Genomic DNA, 21,196 nt, shown 5'->3' with positions numbered 1-21,196 from the left:
AACAGGCCCCAAGATGGGATCTCCTGGATACAAAAAGTTGTGGCGGTGGAATTAGGTTTTTGGCTCCTGTTCTGATCGTTTGGGGGTACGTAGGTATATATAGGAGGAAGGAGTACGTCGGTGGAGCACCGAGGGGCCCATGAGGCAGGGGGCACGCCCTAGGGGGGTGGGCGCGCCCCCACCCTCGTGACCGCCTCTTTGACTCCTTGGAGTAGGGTCCAAGTCTCCTGGATCACGTTCGGTGAGAAAATCATGTTCCCGAAGGTTTTATTCCGTTTGGACTCCGTTTGATATTCTGTTTCTCCGAAATATTGAAATAGGCAAAAAAACTGCAATTCTGGGCTGGGCCTCCGGTTAATAGGTTAGTCCCAAAAATAATATAAAAGTGGAAAATAAAGCCCAATATAGTCCAAAATGGTAGATAATATAGCATGGAGCAATCAAAAATTATAGATACGTTGGAGACGTATCAGGCATCCCCAAGCTTAATTCCTGCTCGTCCTCGAGTAGGTAAATGATAAAAAGAGAATTTTTGATGCGGAGTGCTACTTGGCATAATTTCAATGCAAATCTTCTTAATTGTGATATGAATATTCAGATTCGAAAGATTCAAGACAAAAGTTTATATTGACATAAAAATAATAATACTTCAAGCATACTAACAAAGAAATTGTGTCTTCTCAAAATATCATGGCCAAAGAAAGTTATCCCTACAAAATCATATAGTCTGGCTATGCTCTATCTTCACCACACAAAGTATTTAAATCATGCACAACCCCGATGACAAGCCAAGCAATTGTTTCATACTCTAACTTTTTCAAAACTTTTTCAATCTTCACGCAATACATGAGCATGAGCCATGGATATAGCACTATAGGTGGAATAGAATGGTGGTTGTGGAGAAGACAAAAAGGAGAAGATAGTCTCACATCAACTAGGCGTATCAACGGGCTATGGAGATGCCCATCAATAGCTATCAATGTGAGTGAGTAGGGATTGCCATGCAACGGACGCACTAGAGCTATAAGTATTCGAAAGCTCAAAAATAAACTAAGTGGGTGTGCATCCAACTTGCTTGCTCATGAAGACCTAGGGCAATTTGAGGAAGCCCATCATTGGAATATACAAGCCAAGTTCTATAATGAAAGATTCCCACTAGTATATGAAAGTGATAACATGAGAGACTCTCTACTATGAAGATCATGGTGCTACTTTGAAGCACAAGTGTGGTAAAAGGATAAAAACATTGTCCCTTCTCTCTTTTTATCTCATTTTTTATTTGGGCCTTTTCTCTTTTTTATGGCCTCTTTTCTTTCTCTTTTTTTGGGCTTCTTTGGCCTCTTTTATTTATTTTTCGTCTGGAGTCTCATCCCAACTTATGGGGGAATCATAGTCTCCATCATTCTTTCCTCACTCGGGACAATGCTCTAAAAATGATGATCATCACACTTTTATTTTTCTTACAACTCAACAATTACAACTCGATACTTAGAATGAAATATGACTCTATATGAATGCCTCCGGCGGTGTACCGGGATATGCAATATGACAATGATGAATGTGTCATGATAAACGGAATGGTGGAAAGTTGCATGGCAATATATCTCGGAATGGCTATGGAAATGCCATGATAGGTAGGTATGGTGGCTGTTTTGAGGAAGGTATATGGTGGGTGTATGATACTGGGGAAAGGTGCGCGGTATTAGAGAGGCTAGCAAAGGTGGAAGGGTGAGAGTGCGTATAATCCATGGACTCAACATTAGTCATAAAGAACTCATATACTTATTGCAAAAATCTAGAAGTTATCAAAGAAAAGTATTACGCGCATGCTCCTAGGGGGATAGATTGGTAGGAAAAGACCATCGCTCGTCCCCGACCGCCCCTCCTAATGAAGACAATCAATAAATAAATCATGCTCCGACTTCATCACATAACGGTTCACCATACGTGCATGCTACGGGAATCACAAAATTTAACACAAGTATTCTTTAAATTCACAACTACTCAACTAGCATGACTCAAATATTATCACCTCCATATCTCAAAACAATTATCATGCTTCAATCTTTTCTTAGTATTCAACACACTCAAAAGAAAGTTTCACATATCTTGAATACCAAGCATATCATTATTAAGCAAATTACCATGCTATTAAGAGACTCTCAAAATAATTTAAGTGAAACATGAGATATCAATAGTTTCTTTAAAACAAATCCACCACCGTGCTCTAAAAGATCTAAGTGAAGCACATAGAGCAAAATTACTTAGCTCAAAAAGATATATGTGAAGCACATAGAGCAAAACTACATAGCTCAAAAGATATAAGTGAAGCACATAGAGCAAAACTACATAGATCAAAAGATATAAGTGAAGCACATAGAGCAAAATTGTAATGCTCAAAAGATATAAGTGAAGCACATAGAGCAAAACTACTTTAGCTCAAAAAGATATAAGTGAAGCACATACAGCAAAATTATAATGCTCAAAAGATATAAGTGAAGCACATAGAGTATTCTATCAAATTTTAATTCATGTATGGCTATCTCAAAAGGTGTGTACAGCAAGCATGATTGTGGCATACTAAAACACAAAGACAAAAATAATACAAGACTCTCCAAGCAAAACACATATCATGTTGGTGAATAAAAATATAGCTCCAAGTAAATTACCGATGGAAGTGGACAAAAGAGGGGATGCCTTCCGGGGCATCCCCAAGCTTTGACTTTTTGGTGTCCTTGGATTATCTTGGTGGTGCCATGGGCATCCCCAAGCTTAGGCTCTTGCCACTCCTTGTTCCATAATCCATCAAAATAATTCACCCAAAACTTGAAAACTTCACAATACAAAACTTAATGTAGAAAACTCGTGAGCTCCGTTAGCGAAAGAAAACAAAAAACCACTTCAAGGTACTGTAATGAACTCATTATTTATTTATATTGGTGTTAAACCTACTCTATTCCAACTTCTCTATGGATTATAAACTATTTTACTAACCATAGATTCATCAAAATAAGCGAACAACACACGAAAAACAGAATCTGTCAAAAACAGAACAGTCTGTAGTAATCTGTAGCTAGCGCAATATCTGGAACCCCAAAAATTCTAAAATAAATTTCTGGAAGTGAGTAATTTATATATTAATCATCTGCACAAAATAATTAACTAAATATAACTCTCCAAATAAAAAATACAGCAGTTCTCGTGAGTGCTAAAGTTTCTGTTTTTTTACAGCAAGTTCAACAAGACTTTCCCCAAGTCTTCCCAACAGTTCTACTTGGCACAAACACAAAAAAACACAACCAAAACAGAGGCTAAATAAATTATTTATTACTAAACAGGGGCAAAAAACAAGGAATAAAAATAAAATTGGGTTGCCTCCCAACAAGCGCTATCGTTTAACGCCCCTAGCTAGGCATAAAAGCGAGGATAGATCTAGGTATTGCCATCTTTGGTAGGCAATCCATAAGTGGCTCTCAAGATAGTTTCATATGGAAATTTTATTTTATTTCTTGAAAGTTTTCCATGACCTTTTTAATGGAAATTGAAATCTAATATTCCCTTCCTTCATATCAATAATCGCACCAACCGTTCTAAGGAAAGGTCTACCAAGAATAATAGGGCAAGAAGGATTGCAATCTATATCAAGAGCAATGAAATCTAGGGGCACATAATTCCTATTTGCAACAATAAGAACATCATTAATCCTTCCCATAGGTTTCTTAATAGTAGAATCCGCAAGATGCAAGTTTAGAGAGCAATCATCAAAATTACGAAAATCTAGCAAATCACACAAAGTTTTGGGGATAGTGGAGACACTAGCACCCAAATCACACAAAGCATAAAACTCATGATCTTTAATTTTAATTTTAATAGTTGGTTCCCACTCATCATAGAGTTTTCTAGGGATAGAAACTTTCAACTCAAGTTTTTGTTCCTAAGATTGCATTAAGGCATCAACAATATGTTCGGTGAAGGCTTTCTTTTGACTATAAGCATGTGGAGAATTTAGAACGGATTGCAACAAGGAAATACAATCAATTAAAGAGCAACTTTCATAATTAAATTCCTTGAAATCCAATATAGTGGGTTTAGCAACATCTAGATTTTTATTTCTTTCAATCCCACTTTCATCAATTTCATCATAAAGATCTAAATACTCCGAATTTTTAGAACGCCTTCTAGGTAAAGGAAGATCATATTCATTTTCATCAAGATTCATATTGCAAAACAAAGATTTAATAGGAGACACATAAATAACTTTTAGATCTTCATCTTGATTTTCATAGGAATTGGAAGAACAAGCTTTAATAAAGGCATCTTTGGAAGCACGCATCCTAGCGGTTCTTTCCTTGCACTCATCAATGGAAATTCTCATGGCTTTGAGAGACTCATTGATATCATGCTTAGGAAGAATAGATCTAAGCTTTAAAGAATCAATCTCAAGAGAAATTCTATCAACCTTCCTAGCCAAATCATCAACTTTAAGCAATTTCTCTTCAAGCAAAGCATTAAAATTCTTTTGTGAATTCATAAACTCTTTAACACTATTCTCAAATTCAGAGGGCATCTTATTATAATTTCCATAAGAGTTATTGTAGGAATTCCCATAATTATTAGAAGGATTACTAGGATATGGCCTAGGATTAAAATTCCCTCTATAAGCGTTGTTACCAAAATTATTCCTATCAACAAAATTCACATCCATAGATTCATTGTTATTCTCAATCAAAGTAGACAAAGGCATATCATTAGGATCAGAAGAAACACTCTTAGTAGCAAATAATTTCATAAGTTCATCCATCTTTCCACTCAAAACGTTGATTTCTTCTATCGCATGCACTTTTTTATTAGAAGATCTTTCAGTATGCCATTGAGAATAATTAACCATAATATTATGTAGGAGTTTAGTAGCATCTCCTAGAGTGATTCCATAAAAGTGCCTCCCGCGGCCGAATCTAAAAGATTTCTAGAAGCAAAATTCAATCCTGCATAAAATTTTTGTATAATCATCCACAAATTCAAACCATGAGTAGGGCAATTACGTATCATTAATTTCATTCTCTCCCAAGCTTGTGCAACATGTTCATGATCAAGTTGCTTAAAGTTCATAATATCGTTTCTAAGAGAGATGATCTTAGCGGGAGGGAAATACTTAGAGATAAAAGCATCTTTGCACTTGTTCCAAGAATCAATACTATTTTTAGGCAAACACAAAAACCAAGCTTTAGCACGATCTCTAAGTGAAAAAGGAAATAGCTTCAATTGAACGACATCATTATCGACATCTTTTTTCTTTTGCATATCACATAAATCAACGAAGCTATTCAGATGAGTAGCGGCATCTTCAATAGGAAGGCCGGCGAATTGATCTTTCATAACAAGATTCAACAAAGCAATATTGATTTCACAAGACTCAGTATTGGCAAGAGGAGCAATCGGAGTGCTAAGGAAATCATTATTATTGGTATTGGTGAAGTCACACAATTTGGCAGTATCTTGAGCCATTGCGACAAACAAGCAATCCAACACACGAGCAAACAAAAAGGCAAGCGGGCAAAAAGAGGCAAATAGAGAGGGAGGATAGAGAGAGAGAGGGCGAATAAAACGGCAAGGGTGAAGTGGGGGAGAGGCAAACGAGAGGCAAATGGCAAATAATGTAATGCGAGAGATAGGGATTGTGATGGGTACTTGGTATGTTGACTTTTTGCGTAGACTCCCCGGCAACGGCGCCAGAAATTCTTCTTGCTACCTCTTGAGCCTGCGTTGGATTTCCCCGAAGAGGAAAGGATGATGCAGCAGAGTAGCGTAAGTATTTCCCTCAGTTTTTGAGAACCAAGGTATCAATCCAGTAGGAGGTCACGCTCAAGTCCCTCATACCTACACAAAATGGTAGCTACTCGCAACCAACGCGATTAGGGGTTGTCAATCCCTTCACGGTCACTTACGAGAGTGAGATCTGATAGATATAATATTTTTTGGTATTTTTGGTATAGAGATGCAAAGTGAAAAGTAAAAGGCAAAGTAAAAAAGCAAAGCAAGATTAAAGTGATGCAGATTAATATGATGAGAATAGACCCGGGGGCCATAGGATTCACTAGTGGCTTCTCTCAAGAGCATACGTATTCTACGGTGGGTGAACAAATTACTGTTGAGCAATTGACAGAATTGAGCATAGTTATGAGAATATCTAGGCATGATCATGTATATAGGCATCACGTCCGTGACAAGTAGACCGAAACGATTCTGCATCTACTACTATTACTCCACTCATCGACCGCTATCCAGCATGCATCTAGAGTATTAAGTTAAAAACAGAGTAACGCTTTAAGCAAGATGACATGATGTACAGAGATAAATTCATGCAATATGAAATAAACCCCATCTTGTTATCCTTGATGGCAACGATGCAATACGTGCCTTGCTGCCCCTTCTGTCACTGGGAAAGGACACCGCAAGATCGAACCCAAAGCTATGCACTTCTCCCATGGCAAGAACTACCAATCTAGTTGGCCAAACCAAACGGATAATTCGAAGAGACTTGCAAAGATAACCAACCATACATAAAAGAATTCAGAAGATTCAAATATTATTCATAGATAGACTTGATCATAAACCCACAATTCATTGGTCTCAACAAACACACCGCAAAAAGAAGAAGATCACATCGAATAGATCTCCACAAGAGAGGGGGAGAACTTTGTATTGAGATCCAAAAAGAGAGAAGAAGCCATCTAGCTACTAACTATGGACCCGAAGGTCTGAGGTAAACTACTCACACTTCATCAGAGAGGCTATGATGATGTAGAAGCCCTCCGTGATGACGGCCCTCTCCGGCGGAGCTCCGGAACAGGCCCCAAGATGGGATCTCATGGATACAGAAAGTTGCGGCGGTGGAATTAGGTTTTTGGCTCCTGTTCTAATTGTTTGGGGGTATGTAGGTATATATAGGAGGAAGGAGTACGTCGGTGGAGCACCGAGGGGCCCACGAGGCAGGGGGCGCGCCCTAGGGGGTGGGCGCCCCCCCACCCTCGTGACCGCCTCTTTGACTTCTTGGAGTAGGGTCCAAGTCTCCTGGATCACGTTTGGTGAGAAAATCACGTTCCCGAAGGTTTTATTCCGTTTGGACTCCGTTTGATATTCTGTTTCTCCGAAATACTGAAATAGGCAAAAAACTGCAATTCTGGGCTGGGCCTCCGGTTAATAGGTTAGTCCCAAAAATAATATAAAAGTGGAAAATAAAGCCCAATATAGTCCAAAATAGTAGATAATATAGCATGGAGCAATCAAAAATTATAGATACGGTGTAGACGTATCAGGCACCCCCGATAAACCAGCTACCCATACCAACAGAAGATGCTGGGTCTTCAAACAAGCCGGCAAATTAAAATCCGAACACAAGGGGAAGGGGCTGCCCAGTGACACGATGACGAAGAGACTCGTCGGCCGAATACCGGGGTTCAGAAGCAATTTCCCCCCAAAGCGCAAATCGTAAATATGGTATATGCAATGCACACCCCCACAGGGAGCACACGCGCGCACTACGGGACACATACGCCATAGAGCGGATTCCCCCAAAAATTAGTCATACCCGTCCCAAAGGATCGACAGCTCGGATCATCGATCCAATTATTGATGGGTTCCATCTCACGAAAGTCCTTATGGATGGCGGTAGTAGCCTTAATCTACTGTACCAAGATAGTGTCAACAAAACGGGCATTGATCCTTCTAGAATCAAACCCACCACAACAATCCTCAAAGGAGCAGTACCCGTTATAGAAGTCATCCAAATAAATGAAAAAACAGGACACTCCTTCCGTACATGGGATTGTACTATGGCCATTGCAGTCGAAGCACAAAGTGGCCTCGTCAAGCCGCACAATTCATCGGCCATTAAGTCGCCGGTCTCCATTAAATGGTACCAATCTGTCCTGGAGCAGGGTTAGCAGTTCATCCTCCGTCATTCGCCTCACATTCACGTGAAGTTTACACCGCGCATGCATAATTATGCACTTAAAATACCCTGGCCATCGACGGAGGCACAATACGGGCAAGCCTACAAGCACTCCCATTTCCTCCTTTTCATTTCTAACTATTTCTTTTTTATCTTATCACAGGTGATGCAAAATATTGGTCACCTCACAGACTCTTTCAGAGTTCGGCTTCATACACTTACCCCAAGATTGTTCTTGTTAAAGGAATCCTTTAACTGAGGCAAGGCGGCCCAGACGTGCAACAGGAGGTCCAAATAATTGTGTAGACCGCACTCTATTTTTGAGCATGTAAAGTGCCTTCTCCCTCAGCCTTCGACCACCGGCATGTCAAATAGCCAGGGTCGTGGCATTATTATTTGAAAAAAGGCAATTGACATATCAATTAGATCCCAGTAAACATAGTCATTTCACACTCGCACTTTGGCACGAGTTGCCAGGGGCTCGATGTCGGAACAAATGAATTGCCGACAAAGTATGAACAACTTTATAGCACACTTCGGCGTCGCGAGTTTGGCCTTATATGCATCATCTCCGAATCATTTCTTTGGTCAATAGTTGGGTTTCCCGGCTCCTGTGCTTACTACCTTACGTTCCGCTATATCGGCTAGGGTAGTAAAGGGAGAACTACTGCGATTGTGTCCCAGTTTATCCGGATGAGCACCTCAGTATAGAAAGCCGAAAACTGACTGTCATGATGTGGTGAGAGCTGGTCAACCACTCAATGACTTATTAGAATCTTTCACGATTCCTCCCGTATTGCACGAAGGACCGTTCTTCTGGTCACTCATGTAACTGATACGTCTCCGTCGTATCTACTTTTCCAAACACTTTAGCCCTTGTTTTGGACTCTAACTTGTATGATTTGAATGGAACTAACCCGGACTGACGTTGTTTTCAGCAGAATTGCCATGATGTTGTTTTATGTGCAGAAAACAAAAGTTCTCGGAATGACCTGAAACTCCACGGAAGATGAAGACCAGGGGGCCCACACCTCTTGCCACGAGGGTGGGGGGCGCCCCCCCCTAGGGCGCGCCCCCCTACCTCGTGGGCCCCCTGGAGACCTCCCGACACCAACTCCAACTCTATATATTTGCTTCCAGGGAGAAAAAAAATAGGAGAGAAGAAATCATCACGTTTTACGATATGGAGCCACCGCCAAGCCCTAAAACCTCTCGGGAGGGCTGATCTGGAGTCCGTTCGGGGCTCCGAAAAGGGGGATTCGTCACCATCGTCATCATCAACCATCCTCCATCACCAATTTCATGATGCTCACCGCCGTGCGTGAGTAATTCCAACGTAGGCTTGCTGGACGGTGATGGGTTCGATGAGATTTATCATGTAATCGAGTTAGTTTTGTTAGGGTTTGATCCCTAGTATCCACTATGTTCTGAGATTGATGTTGCTATGACTTTGCTATGCTTAATGCTTGTCACTAGGGCCCGAGTGCCATGATTTCAGATCTGAACCTATTATGTTTTCTTCAATATATGAGAGTTCTTGATCCTATCTTGGAAGTCTATAGTCACGTGTTATGTGTTATGATCCGTTAACCCCGAAGTGACAATAATTGGGATACTTATCGGTGATGACCGTAGTTTGAGGAGTTCATGTATTCACTAAGTGCTAATGCTTTGTTTCGGTTCTCTATTAAAAGGAGGCCTTAATATCCCTTAGTTTTCATTAGGACCCCGCTGCCACGGGAGGGTAGGACAAAAGATGTCATGCAAGTTCTTTTCCATAAGCACGTATGACTATATTCGGAATACATGCCTACATTACATTGATGAATTGGAGCTAGTTCTCTGTCACCCTATGTTATGACTGTTACATGATGAACCACATCCGGCATAATTATCCATCATTGATCCGAAGCCTACGAGCTTTCCATATACTGGTTTACGCTTATTTATTTTCCCGTTGCTATTGTTACAATCACTACAAAATACCAAAAACATTACTTTTCTTTCGTTACTCTTTTGTTACCGTTACCATGACTATCATATTACTTTGCTACTAAACACTTTGCTGCAGATACTAAGTTTCCAGGTGTGGTTGAATTGACAACTCAGTTGCTAGTACTTGAGAATATCCTTTGGCTCCCCTTGTGTCGAATCAATAAATTTGGGTTGAATACTCTACCCTCGAAAGCTGTTGCGATTCCCTATACTTGTGGGCTATCAAGACTAATTTCTGGCACCATTTCCGGGGAGTATAGCTCTATTCTTTGAGTCACTTGGGATTTATATCTGCTGGACACTATGAAGAATTTGAAAGACGCTAAGACAACAATTTATCCCTCAACTACGAGGGGAGGTAAGGAACTGCCATCTAGCTCTGCACTTGATTCACCTTCTGTTATGAGTAAGCTTGCGACACCTAAGCCTGCTTCTGCTATTCGTTCTGATATGTCGCATGTTATTGATGATGCTACTTCTGCTATACATGATACTTATGATGAAACTACTTCTATGCTTGATACTACTGTGCCACTTGGTGATTTTCTTGAGGAACGACTTGCTAGGGCTAGAGAGATTGAAAATATTGAATCTGATTATGATGATGAAGAATCACTTGTTATTCCTGAGGGTTATTTATTTGATCAAGAAGCTTCTTTAGCTATTTTATCTTGCAAAGATAGATATGAACTCAAAAGGTTATTAGCTAAATGGAATAAGCAATCTCTAAATGCTAGGATGAGACCAGACCCTGCTTTTGCTACTTCACCTATCTGTGTTACTGATAAGGATTATGAATTCTCTATTGATCCTGATATAATTACTTTGGTTGAATCTGATCCTTTTCATGGCTATGAATCTGAAACTGTTGTGGCACATCTTACTAAATTAAATGATATAGCTACCCTGTTCACTAATGATGAGAGATCTCGCTACTTTTATATCCTTAAAATATTTCCGTTCTCATTAAAGGGTGATGCTAAGATATGGTTTAATTCTCTTGATCCTGGTTGTGTGCGTAGTCCCCAGGATATGATTTACTACTTCTCTACTAAATATTTCCCTGCTCATGAGAAACAAGCTGCTTTAAAGGAAATATACAACTTAGTGCAAATTAAAGAAGAGAGTCTCCCACAAGCTTGGGGGAGGCTTCTCAAGTTACTTAATGCTTTGCCTGATCATCCTCTTAAGAAAAATGAAATACTTGATATCTTTTACAATGGAATAACCGATGCTTCCAGAGATTACCTAGATAGTTGTGCTGGTTCTCTTTTCAAGGAAAGAACACCGAATGAAGCTGAGATCTTATTGAATAATATGTTGACAAATGAAAATAATTGGCACCTCCTGAGCCAGCTCCTGCTCCAATTAATGATCCTATTCCTAAACCAACTCCGAAGAAGAGAGGTGTCCTATTTCTCAGTCCCGAAGATATGCAAGAGGCAAAGAAATCTATGAAAGAAAAAGGTATTAAAGCCAAAGATGTTAAGAATTTACCTCCTATTGAAGAAATACCTGGTCTTAATTTACCGCCTATTGAAGAAACATATGATCTTGATCCCTTACTTATTGAAGAACCTCCAGACCCCAATAACCCGACACAGGTAGTAAAGGTAAATTCTCTCTATAGATATGATAAAGCTGAAATCCCTCCTGCTAAAATTGCTAGTCAATGCTTGGATGAGTTTGATAATTTTATGTTTAAGCAAGAAGACTTCAATGCTTATTTTGGTAGACAATTAAAACAAGATGCTGATATGGTTAAATACTTGGGTGATTATATGGCTAATATTAGAGGTGAACTTAAACTTGTTAGCAAACATGCTTCTATGGTTACCAATCAAGTAGAACAAGTACTTAAAGCTCAAAACGAGTTGCTCAATGAGATGAATAGTAAGAAAAATGATTATGTTGTTAAAGTGGCTACTAGAACTGGTAGAATGACTCAGGAACCTTTGTATCCTGAAGGCCACCCTAAGAGAATTGAGAAAGATTCTCAGAGAAATAATATTGATGCACCTAGTTCTTCTAAAAAGAAGAAAAAGAAAAATGATAGAACTGTGCAAACTTCTAGTGAACCTATTGCTGAACCACCTGATAATCCAAATGATATCTCTATGTCTGATGCTGAAACACAATCTGGCAATGAACATGAACCTAATGAAAATGTTAATGATGATGTTCATAATAATGCTCAACCTAGTAATGATAATGATGTAGAAATGGAACCTGCTGTTGATCTTGATAACCCACAATCAAAGAATCAACATTATGATAAGAAAGATTTTGTTGCTAGGAAACATGGTAAAGAAAGAGAGCCTTGGGTTCAGAAACCCATGCCTTTTCCTCCCAAACCATCCAAGAAAAAGGATGATGAGGATTTTGAGCGCTTTGCTGAAATGATTAGACCTATCTTTTGCGTATGTGATTGACTGATATGCTCAAAATGAATCCTTATGCTAAGTACATGAAAGATATTGTTACAAATAAAAGAAAGATACCAGAAGCTGAAATTTCCACCATGCTTTCTAATTATACTTTTAAGGGTGGAATACCAAAGAATTTAGGAGATCCCGGAGTACCAACTATACTATGCTCCATTAAAAGAAACTATGTTAAAACTGCTTTATGTGATCTTGGAGCCGGTGTTAGTGTTATGCCTCTCTCTTTATATCATAGACTTGACTTGAATAAGTTGACACCTACTGAAATATCTTTGCAAATGGCTGATAAATCAACTGCTATACCTGTCGGCATTTGTGAGGATGTGCCTGTTGTGGTTGCAAACGTTACTATTTTAACGGACTTTGTTATTCTTGATATTCCCAAGGACGATAGTATGTCTATTATTCTTGGAAGACCTTTTTTGAATACTGCAGGGGCTGTTATTGATTGCACTAAAGGCAATGCCACTTTTCATGTTAATGGTAATGAGCATACGGTACACTTTCCGAGGAAACAACCTCAAGTTCATAGTATCAATTCTATCAGAAAATTTCCATCGGTTATATTTGGAGGTTTTGAATTTACTCTACCTACTATCAAGAAGAAATATGATATACTTATTATTGGGGATGTGCATATCCCCGTTGAGGTAACCTAGTGTTATTCGAAATTTCTCCGGTTTCATGTTAATCAAAATGAGTTTGTTAACAAGACTTGATCAACCTTGTTAGTGGATTCCTTTTGATGAGCATGAGATGGATGAAACTAGAAGCACAACCTTCTGTACCCTCTCTATATTTTCTGTTATTTAGTTGAAATAAAGTAAAAATAAATAATTTTCTGTCTGTTATCTGATTATCCGTGCAATATAAAAATATCTCAAAAATAAAAGTTCTCCAAATGCCCTGAAAATTAAATATGATTTTTTTCTAGAATATTTGAGGATTTATGGAACAAAGAACACACCAGGGGGGCCAACCACCTTGCCACGAGGGTGGAGGGCGCGCCCACCCCCCTAGGGCGCGCCCCCCTGCCTCGTGGGCCCACGGTGGCCCTCCTCCACTTATTCCTGCACCCATCATCTTCTTCTTCCTCCCACAAACACTAAAAACCAACTCAAGCACGAGTTCCAGCCCTCTTTGCTGCCATTTTCGATCTCCTTGCTCAAAGCACCTCTCACAAAACTGCTTGGGGAGATTGTTCCTTGGTATGTGACTCCTCCATTGGTCCAATTAGTTTTTGTTCTAGTGCTTTATTCATTGCAAATTTTTGCTGCTTAGGTGACCCTGTTCTTGAGCTTGCATGTCAAATTTATATGGTCAAAAGTAGTTTTGATGCATGATATAGGCCCTAGGCACTTGTAGGAGTGGTTGATATCAATATTATTGAGTTTGGTTTACTTTTATTTTGAAGTTACTAAAAAAATTCAGAATTTTTCAGAGGAAGAAATATGCTTAGGAAAATGTTCCAAGGTGGTTCTTCAAGGAAGCAAGGACCCAGGCTTGCAATGCGTGATGGTAATGAAGAGCCACCAAGAGACGCTCCAGTGCGTCCTTGTGAGTGGCCTTCTGAAAATTTTATGGATTGAGCGGGAATTAAAGAAGAATTTAATGCATATTTGCGTAATGCCGGTCTTGAGGACTTTGAGGCAGACAAATGCCCCCAGTATCATGATCTCACAAGCTCTTTTGTGAGGAGGTTTGAGTATTCATCTTCGCGTAATTCTCCTTCAGTCATGTTTGATATTTATGACAAATCTTATACCATGGACTTAGAGGATTTCACTTTTGCTTGCAAACTTCCACAATGGAGGATCCCCCTAAATCTGAATTTAGAAACTTTCTTGCTAGTATAACTGTAGGGGAATCTAGAGATATAACGCAAGCTACCATAGGGAGCATTCACTTTCCTGGTATACATTATTTTGTTCTCTTCATAGGTAGGTGCAAAAATGCTAAGGATGAAGCATGTCACATATGTGTCCCTGACCTTTGCATTCTCAGGAGTGCTGTGTCAGGAGACCAATCTTATCATATGGGAGCTATTGTAGCTCGTAGGTTGCATCATAATAGATATAATGGAGATTTCTTTGGAGGAATTTATGCAACCCACTTAGCTAAATTTCTTGAGATAGACGTTCGTGAAGGAGACATGGAGCTGCCTCCTGCTTATTTAGATTTTGATTCTATGGTTTCTCACCATTTTGTCAAGAGGAACGAATCGCCTCTCCAGTACCGACTAATATTTGACAGACGCCGTGTTGTCCGTATTACTCTCCCTGCTCCTGCTTTCTTTGATTATTAGGCAAGAGAAGGATATACTATTACCAGAGAGGAGGCGGATGAGTACGAGAGGAGAGAAGAGGCTGCTCGTCGCCACGCTGCAGCTCAGCAGGCGATAGCTGCTGCATCACAGTACGACCCCAACAACTATTATTATGGATATTAGCCAGGCCAGCCGTGGCCATAGACCAACTTAGGCCAAAAGCCTAAGCTTCGGGGAGTACGTATTTCTCACCGACATTACATTTATGTTCACACACACTCATTGCTAGATGTCGGTGCTCATACTTTTTCATTGTATCATCCATGCTAGTTTATTTCCTTTTATGATTTCTTCTTGTGTGTTTAAGAAACCTTAAGAAAAAACCAAAAAAAATTAGTTGTAGCTTTTAATTAATTTACTTTCCATGCTTGTAGTAGTAATTAAAATAAAAACCCAAAAATATTTCTTGTTCTTCTTTTGCTTGTTGGGAGATTTCCCATGTAAATAGTTTTATTTCTTTTCTTTTCTTTGGGGGTCAGTAGGAGAAGATCATGATTAAATTGTTGAAGTGGCTCTTATATGCTTTATTGTAGATTTAACCAAGAGCCCATATTGCTTTGTCTTCTCCTGTTTATTGAATGCTCGCAGATTGCAGCTTAGTCCAATGCACGTGCACTCTTATTATTATTCACATCGTTCGGTCGTGCAAGTGAAAGGCAATTATGATGATATATGATGGGCTGACTGAGATGAGAAAAGCTGGTATGAACTCGACCTCTTTTGTTTTTGTAAATATGATGAGTTCATCGTTCTTGATTCAGCTTGTTATGAATAAACATGTTTGCAATGACAATTAGAGATCATAGTTGCTTGTGCCATGCTTGATTAGCTATGAGTTATAATGGTTTACCTTGCGTGCCAACATGCTATTAAAATGGTTATGATGTGGTATGATAGGGTGGTATCCTCCTCTGAATGATTTAAGTGACTTGAGTTGGCACATGTTCACGCATGTAGTTGAAACAAATCAACATAGCCTTCACGATATTTATGTTCATGGTGGATTATATCCTACTCATGCTTGCATCCAATGTTTATTAATTTTAATGCATGTACATGGTTGTTGTCACTCTCTAGTTGGTCGCTTCCCAGTATTTTGCTAGCCTTCACCCGTACTAAGCGGGAATACTGCTTGTGCATCCAACCCCTTAAACCCCAAAGTTATTCCAGATGAGTCCACTATACCTTCCTATATGCGGTATCTACCTGCCGTTCCAAGTAAATTTGTATGTGCCAAACTCTAAACCTTCAAATAATCATCCTGTTTTGTATGCTCGAATAGCTCATGTATCAACTAGGGCTGCCTGTATCTTCCATGCTAGGCGGGTTATTCTCAAGAGGAGTGGACTCCGCTCCTCACTCACGAGAAAATGGCTGGTCACCGGGATGCCCAGTCCCATGCTTTATGCAAACTAAATCAAAATAATTGCAAAACAAAACTCCCCCTAGGACCTGATGTATGTTGGAGGCACTCGTTGTTTCGAGCAAGCCATGGATTGATGTTTGTTGGTGGAGGGGGAGTATAAACTTTACCATTCTGTTTGGGAACCGCCTATAATGTGTGTAGCATGGAAGATATCGCCATCTCTTGGTTGTTATGTTGACAATGAAAGTATACCGCTCAAAATATTATTCACCTCTATTTCAAAACCGAGCTCTGGCACCTCTACAAATCCCTGCTTCCCTCTACGAAGGGCTTATCTATTTACTTTTATGCTGAGTCATCATCCTCTTATTAAAAAGCACTAGCTGGAGAGCGCAGCTGTCATTTGCATTCATTACTGTTAATTTATATTGGGTGTGACTATGATTGGATCTCTTTTACCATGAATTACCATGTCTAGTCAGTCCTTGATCTTTAAAGGTGCTCTGCATTTATGTTTTGTGGTCTTAGAAAGGGCTAGCAAGATACCATCTTGTTATATCATATTATGATTGTTTTGACAAAGTGTTGTCATCCGAGATTTATTATTATGGCTTGCTAGTTGATTATGATATTGATATGGGTAATCATGAGACCTGAGAATTATTGCAAATATGGTTAGTTATAATCTTTGCTGAAAACTTGAATGCTAGCTTGACAAATTTACAACAACAAGAGCAAACAAAGTTTGTAAAAGTTTTTCTTTATTTCTTTCAGTTTGTCAACTGAATTGCTTGAGGACAAGCAAGGGTTTAAGCTTGGGGGAGTTGATATGTCTTCGTCGTATCTACTTTTCCAAACACTTTTGCCCTTGTTTTGGACTCTAACTTGTATGATTTGAATGGAACTAACCCGGATTAACGCTGTTTTCAGCAGAATTGCCATGATGTTGTTTTATGTGCAGAAAACAAAAGTTCTCGGAATGACTTGAAACTCCATGGAACATCTTCTAATAAATAATAAAAAATCCTCGCCAAAGATGAAGACCAAGGGGCCCACACCCTTGCCACGATGGTGGGGGCGCCCCCCCCCCCTAGGGCGTGCCCCCTACCTCATGGGCCCCCTGGAGACCTCCCGACTCCAACTCCAACTCTATATATCTGCGTTCGGGGAGAGAAAAATAGGAGAGAATAAATCATCGCGTTTTACATACGGAGCCACCGCCAAGCCCTAAAACCTCTCGGGAGGGCTGGTCTGTAGTCCGTTCGGGGCTCCGGAGAGGGGGATTCGTCACCGTCGTCATCATTAACCATCCTCCATCACCAATTTCATGATGCTCACCGCCGTGCGTGAGTTATTCCATCATAGGCTTGCTGGACGGTGATGGGTTGGATGAGATTTATCATGTAATCGAGTTAGTTTTGTTAGGGTTTGATCCCTAGTATCCACTATGTTCTGAGATTGATGTTGCTATGACTTTGCTATGCTTAATGCTTGTCACTAGGGCCCGATTGCCATGGTTTCAGATTTGAACCTATTATGTTTTCATCAATATATGAGTGTTCTTGATCCTATCTTGCAAGTCTATAGTCACCTATTATGTGTTATGATCCGTTAACCGCGAAGTGACAATAATCGGGATACTTACCGGTGATGACCGTAGTTTGAGGAGTTCATGTATTCACTAAGTGCTAATGCTTTGTTCCAGTTCTCTATTAAAAGGAGGCCTTAATATCCCTTAGTTTCCATTAGGACCCCGCTGCCACGGGAGGGTAGGACAAAAGATGTCATGCAAGTTCTTTTCCATAAGCACGTATAACTATATTCGGAATACATGCCTACATTACATTGACGAATTGGAGCTAGTTCTGTGTCACCCTATGTTATGACTATTACATGATGAACCACATCCGGCATAATTATCCATCATTGATCCGATGCCTACGAGCTTTCCATATACTGGTTTACGCTTATTTACTTTCCCGTTGCTATTGTTACAATCACTACAAAATACCAAAAACATTACTTTGCTTTCGTTACTCTTTTGTTACCGTTACCATCACTATCATATTACTTTGCTACTAAACACTTTGCTGCAGATACTAAGTTTCCAGGTGTGGTTGAATTGACAACTCAGCTGCTAATACTTGAGAATATTCTTTGGCTCCCCTTGTGTCGAATCAATAAATTTGGGTTGAATACTCTACCCTCGAAAGCTGTTGCGATCCCCTATACTTGTGGGTTATCAGTAACGCACCGTACTCGGATGACTGCGTACATACCAGGGGCTATATCATAGACCCACTGTCAAACTCCTATGGCTAAGTGAAAGTTCTAAAAACCTATAGTCCGATTGCCTAGTTCGCGGCATGGACACCTCCTTCACGGACCAAGATGTTGGATCAAGAGTGATCAAGTGCTTTTCCGAACACCCCCATATTTTATGCGAGGGGGCTGAAGCCGACGACTAGAAAACTTTCAGATTATACAAAAACGGTCACACAGGAGGAGCCACAACTTCTAGGAATAATCTTAAATTATAGTAATATTGTTTTTACAATCTCAATAAATTTCACTCGAACATCATCTCCTTCGAGCACTGACCCTCTATCAAGCGGGCACCCTCTAAGACATCTTCAAAATAATACTCTAGCATGTGATGCTCCTTGCCCTCGGGTGGACTTTTCGCTGCAACATCGGTGGCCTTCATCTTCGCCCAGTACGTCTTCACACGGGCAAGGGCCATCCGTGCACCTTCAATGCACGTGGACCGCTTAACAGCATCGATACGCGGCACCGCATCACTTAGTCGTCGTACCAAACCGAAATAACCCTTCGAAATTGGCTCAGTTGGCCACAGCCGGACTACAATGTCTTTCATGGCAAAGCTGGATATTTTGTGGAGCTCGTCCCACTGGGCCATCTGTTCATTCAGTAACAGTGGGTGCTTCTGCGTGTCGAATTGTGACCAAAAAAGCTTCTCCGTTGCATGCCCTTCCTGCGCTTCGTAAAACCGCGCCGCATCGGAGGCACTCTTCGGCAAGTCGAAAAAGGCGCCTGGGGAGCTCCACATTTGATTAAGAGGGGCATACTTCGGATCACGAAACTTAGTCTGTAATAAGAAAGGCTTACCGGCTGCTACTTCCCCGGCTTGCCGGATCTCTTCCCGAGCCGCTCTAGACTCAGATTGTGCTTCTCTTGCCTCTTGTAATGCCTCTTGTAATGCCTTGTCAAGATTGGTCGCTTTGGCCTTGTTATCCTTCTCGAGGAATTCGCACCGGACAGTGGCCTCTGATACGTCTCCGTCGTATCTATAATTTTTGATTGTTCCATGCCAATATTCTACAACTTTCATATACTTTTGGCAACTTTTTATACTATTTTTGGGACTAACATATTGATCCAGTGCCCAGTGCCAGTTCCTATTTATTGCATGTTTTTTGTTTCGCAGAATATCCATATCAAACGGAGTCCAAAGGGAATAAAAATTGGCAGATATTTTTTTGGAATATATATGATTTTGGGGAAGAAAAATCCACGCGAGACAATGCTCGAGGGGCCCACGAGGCAGGGGGGTGCACCCCTGACCCTCGTGGCCACCCCGTAAGGCGTTTGATGCCCTTCTTTCGCTGCAAGAAAGCTAATATCCGGATAGAGATCGTGTTAAAATTTCATCCCAATCAGAGTTACGGATCTCCGGAAATATAAGAAACGTTGAAAGGGTAGAATCTGGAAACGCAGAAACACACAGAGAGAGATCCAATCTCGGAGGGGCTCTCGCCCCTCCCATGCCATGGAGACCAAGGACCAGAGGGAAAACCCTTCTCCCATCTAGGGAGGAGGTCAAGGAAGAAGAAGAAGAAGAAGAAGAAGGGGGGGGGCTCTCCCCCTCGCTTCCGATGGCACCGGAGTGCCACCGGGGGCCATCATCATCACCACAATCTTCACCAACAACTTCACCGCCATCATCACCAACTCTTCCCCCCTCTATGCAGAGGTGTAACCTCTCTCTTACCCGCTGTAATCTCTACTTAAACATGGTGCTCAACGCTATATATTATTTCCCAATGATGTATGGCTATCCTATGATGTTTGAGTAGATCCGTTTTGTCCTATGGGCTACTTGATGATCAAGGTTGGTTTGAGTTGCATGTTTTATTATTGGTGCTGTCCTATGGTGCTCTCCGTGTCGCGCAAGTGTGAGGGATCCCCACTGTAGGATGTTGCAATATGTTCATGATTCGCTTATAGTGGGTTGCGTGAGTGACTGAAACACAAACCCGAGTAAGGGGGTTGTTGCGTATGGGATAAAGAGGACTTGATACTTTAATGCCATGGTTGGGTTTTACCTTAATGATCTTTAGTAGTTGCGTATGCTTTCTAGAGTTCGAATCATAAGTGCATATGATCCAAGTAGAGAAAGTATGTTAGCTTATGCCTCTCCCTCATATAAAATTACAATAATGATTACCAGTCTAGTTATCGATTGCCTAGGGACAAATAACTTTCTCGTAACAACAAGCTCTCTACTAAACCTAACTTAGTGGTGTCTTTATCTAAACAGCCCCTACTTTTTATTTACATGCTCTTTATTATCTTGCAAACCTATCCAAAAACACCTACAAAGTACTTCTAGTTTCATACTTGTTCTAGGTAAAGCGAACGCTAAGCGTGCGTAGAGTTGTATCGGTTGTCGATAGAACTCGAGGGAATATTTGTTCTACCTTTAGCTCCTCGTTGGGTTCGACACTCTTACTTATCGAAAGAGGCTACAATTGATCCCCTATACTTGTGGGCTATCAAGACCTTTTTCTGGCACCGTTGCCGGGGAGCAATAACGTGGGGTGAATATTCTCATGTGTGCTTGTTTGCTTTATCACTAAGTAATTTTTATTTGCTGTTCTTAGTTTTTTTCTATCTTTAGTTATGGGTAGGAAACACAAAATACCAAAAAAAATAGTTGTACCTACTAAACCAATGGTTGAAGAACCACTCACAATCTATCACACTGATGAAGCTTGTTACTTGGATCATCTTCGATCCCTATGTGCTCGTGCTAAAACCCCAACTAGCTTAGTTGAGGGCAAATCTTTAGATGAGCATGCTTGTTATGTGCG

The sequence above is a fragment of the Triticum urartu genome, chromosome 2A, assembly GCF_056163025.1.
Source record: "Triticum urartu cultivar PI428250 chromosome 2A, HENAU_Tu73, whole genome shotgun sequence".
Taxonomy (NCBI): domain Eukaryota; kingdom Viridiplantae; phylum Streptophyta; class Magnoliopsida; order Poales; family Poaceae; genus Triticum; species Triticum urartu.
This window is presented reverse-complemented; position numbering follows the sequence as displayed.